The sequence below is a fragment of the Eretmochelys imbricata genome, chromosome 6 (assembly GCF_965152235.1).
Source record: "Eretmochelys imbricata isolate rEreImb1 chromosome 6, rEreImb1.hap1, whole genome shotgun sequence".
NCBI lineage: Eukaryota > Metazoa > Chordata > Testudines > Cheloniidae > Eretmochelys > Eretmochelys imbricata.
The window spans coordinates 8,752,736-8,756,952 of NC_135577.1; positions in this window are offsets into that span (position 1 = coordinate 8,752,736).

A 4,217-nucleotide genomic window follows, 5' to 3' on the forward strand; every position below is an offset into this window, starting at 1 on the left:
AAAGGTGCACAGGGCAGGGAGCCCATGGAAAGTAGCTTGTGGAGGTAGATTACTGATTGGAGCTGAGGTTCACTCCATGACCCCACAGGTCTCACACCAACTGGGACGGCACAGAGTGTTTTACACGGGGATACTGGAGTTTTCCAAAGTCTCAAGACATCTCTGGGATGGAATACACCCCTGTATTTAAACCCTACAGACTGCTATAATCCTCTATGTACAAATTATGCCTTACAAGGTAGGTATCATTTGAAAACTAATAACTCACTGGTCAGCATGATCATAGTGAAATGTATGCAGCAACTTTGTATAAAAATCTATGAACAGAAGCTGAAATTGCAACTGAAGCGTGTTGACCAGACACGTCTCCGGAGCGGGTAAAACTGTTTCTCAAAAACAAAGGAGATGTTAGCCGAGTTGTTATCAAAGCTGATGGGCCATCACCCATCAAGTAGCCATTCTTTGGAAAGGAAGGCAATCAGGAACAAACTGATCTGCATTTTAGCAACAACAGCGTGAAACCTCTTCTCCCCCAAAGTTCATGTCTCTCCACATCTAGGGGTCACTGAGAAAATTCTGCATTTCAAAGGGTGATTGAACTATAAAAAAGAGGGGCAAAAACACCTCGTGTTATTTTTCCTGTTCATCTCTTGTTATCACCTAAGAGGACCCAAAAAAAAAAAAAAAAAAGCAGCCCTTGGACCTCAGGAACTGATCCTGAACTAAAAACTTGGTCAGCAATGCTACTGGAAACCTGTGGTAAAGGACTTCACTTTGCACCACGTCTGGTTTGTTCACTTTAGTCCTGAGAAGTGTTTATATCTTTCTTTTTCTTGAAACCATTTCTGACTTTGATGCCTCATCACTTGAAATCTACCTTTGTGATTAAATAAATTTTTCTTCTTTAATTGAAATGAAGTGGACTGTGTCGGCAACTCCATTTGGGGTGCGGAAATATGTAGGTATATTGATCCCCTTAGAGGGGCAATGGACCTATTCTATCAGGACTGTCCAGGAGAAGGCTGGACAATACAAGCCACATATATTTGGGGGGAAATCTGGGACAGTGTGTGTATTGGGATCACCCTGCAGTAATAACCAAGGCTGTGAAAGCCAGAGTGTGAGCTGAGCGTGGCGGGCAGGCAGCAGCTACACACAGACACTCGGGGTACGACCGGAATGCTGGAGGCTGTTTGTGAGTGGTCCAGGTTGGGAGTGACAGCAGCAAAGCATTACTGGGCCCCCCAGGTTACAGGGCGGGCGGTGACACTGTCCCACCTCCCCACCGCATGTCTGGATTACACTCTGGATTGTGATACCCTCATTGTCTCATTGGACAATGAGAATGGACACAACTCATATCCTGGTTGGATGTTGTAAGATTCTGCCATGAGTACAGGTTGTTTCCTGATTGGCTCAGGCCAGCTTTGCCCAGCAGCGTGACCAAGCTGCACAATCCAGCAGAAATGGTATAAAATGTCCCATCTTGTTCAGCACGTTGCTTCCTCAAGTCAAAATGTCTGCACGAAGGAGACGTGAGTGGGACCAGCATCGCCTGGCCATAGAGAACACCGCCTGCTGGGTAACAACTTTAGTTGGGTTGCTGACAAGCACCCTATTAACTCTGGCTTTTAAAGTCCACTGAGGAATCCACCCAGAGAACAGGCGTCTGGCTGGCACAGCACCTTGAGTGAATCACCTGAATGAACTCCCTCTCCGTCTCAAGAACCAGCCACTGCAACGGTGAAACTGAGCCAGAGAAGTCACCTCCACGCCAGCTCGAACGGATATGTAGAAAAAAAAAGTCATTTTGCATATTTACACACTGGTTAATGAATTGACAGCGTGGTTGTGTTAAGCGAACTGCTTCATATCTGAGTTAACACCCTCTGGGCGACTAAAATGTCTGATGTGCAGAGGTGACTGGTAACGGCTGGCAGTGCGGGGAGGAATATGTAAAGGCTCTGGTGCTCCGCTGCAGGTTCAGGGCAGGTACTCAAGCGCCAAAGGAGTTTTGATTCCTAGACCCACTTTTGATGTCATGTTGGGTTCCCCCCTCCCCCCGGGGTGCCACCTGATGTACTGGGGAACCACTGAGCCCACCTGCTCCACCAGCCTGGGCTCCCTTACCCTGCCCTGCTGAGCCAGGCCCTCCAGCCTCTTCAGCGCACACAGGTAGGGCCACAACCAACTGCAGAAGGACACAGACACTGAAATCAGCTCTGCATGGGAAGGCTTCAACTAAGGAATTCCCCACATAGGGGCCGACTTCGTGGGTGCTCCGGGGCTGGAGCACCCATGGGGAAAAATTAGCAGGTGCTCCGCACCCACCGGTAGCCAAGCTCCCCTGTCCTTGCCTCCTTCTCCCACCCCGAGCAGGCCGAGTCCCTGCTCCTCCCCTTCCCTCCCAGCACTTCTCCCCCCCACCACCTAACAACTGTTTGGCGGTGCTTAGGATTTTCCGGGAGGGATGGGGAGGAACGGGGACACGGCACACTCGAGGGAGGAGGCAAGGAAGAGGCAGGGCAGGGGACTTGGGGGAAGAGGGTGGGAAGGGGAGGCGGGGCTGGGGTGAGAAAAGGCGGGGTGGGGTGGGGACTTTGGGAAAGGGGTGGAATGGGGGTGGGGTGAGGGCGGTACAGAGGCAAGGGGTCAAACACCCACCAGGCAGAGAGGAAATCGGCGCCTATGATTGCCCAGCATATGATCACAACCCCTCTGGAGTGTAAACCCAAAATTATACTGTCTTGCACTGCATAGAGAACTATACAGCATAAGCTCATGAAATTCGCCCCTTTCCTCAGGGTGGAGGAAGATACGCACAGCTTTTGCCCCCCAGTTATGAATTTCAGAAACTGGTTTTAGTGAAAACAAAACCAAGTTTATTAACTACAAAAGATCGATGTTAGTGATTATAAGAGAGAGCAAACGGATCAAAACAGATTACCGATCAACTAAAACAAACACGCAAGCTAAACTCAATATGCTAAAGAAAGTGGTTGTAAGCATCAATTTCTCACCCTAAATGTTATTTTAGGCATATTGCAGAGGATCTTGAAGGCAAGCTGCTCTTGCTTGCAACTTAAAACTTCAGATGTTCCTTTCACAGGCTAGACGCTTTCCAGCTCTTCTCTCCCCCCAGCCCATGTCTTTGTTTCTTAAATGTTCACAGCAAACATCTTGGGCGGGGATTCAGTGAAAAACAAACACTGATTAGGTCGCTCCCCTGCCTTAAATAGGTTTCACATATGGCCGGAATCCCTTGTTTTCCAGTGTGAGTCCATCCCTAGTCAGTGGAAAAGTACTAATTTTAACATGGAGTTCAGTATCTGGAGTCGTGATCACATGACCCTGCAGCCACAACTCAAAGTCTATTTGCTGGGTCCACTGGAAGGCTTTCCAGGAAGGTGGGATATTGGAATCTTAAAAGACCTATTGTTTTTCCTAGAAGCCCATCCAGACTGATTGCATTGTCTGGTGGGGGTTCCCCAGGTGAAAACCCACTCATAATGGATTCATAATCAGTATTCCTAACTTCAGATACCAAAATGAGACATGGTTACAAATAGGATAATCATCCAGTAATCATAACCTTTCCAGTGAGACCTCACATAACCCATCTTGCATAAAATACATCTCAGTTATGCTATGAAGAATACGGAGCGCAGTGTCACAGTTATGTTTTACGAAACTATGCCATAGCACACATGAAGCAGCTCTGGGTTGCACTGATGTACTGTATCAATTTGAAGAACAGAGATATTTGCAAACAGAACGTTTGATATGATCTTTTGGGGCTCTTGTGATAATATCATCACCCAATAATTATGTCAGGAATCAGTTCTAATTTAACCATATACAATTATTTCCCCTCTGCATTTGAATCCACCCTTTCTGCTGGATTTACAAAGAAAACGTGGCACTCTTGGGCATCACAAGTCTCAGAAATCTCATGGTAACCCTCCTGAGGACTATGATGTCTCTCTTCTGGTATCTATAGTATCATAGAATGCTGAACATGGAGCACAGTAGCAAAGCTGGAAAAACAGGTATCGTGCTAGGAGGAGAAGGGTTTGGAAGAATTTTTGGAAAGTAAATTAAAACAGATTTCTGTGCTCAGTCTCCTGTGCCCAGCCCAGAGAGCAGGGATGTTCCAGTCACCTATCTGAGCTTGCCTACAATTCCATTTTCTCTTTACAGTTCTCTTTTAACTAGAG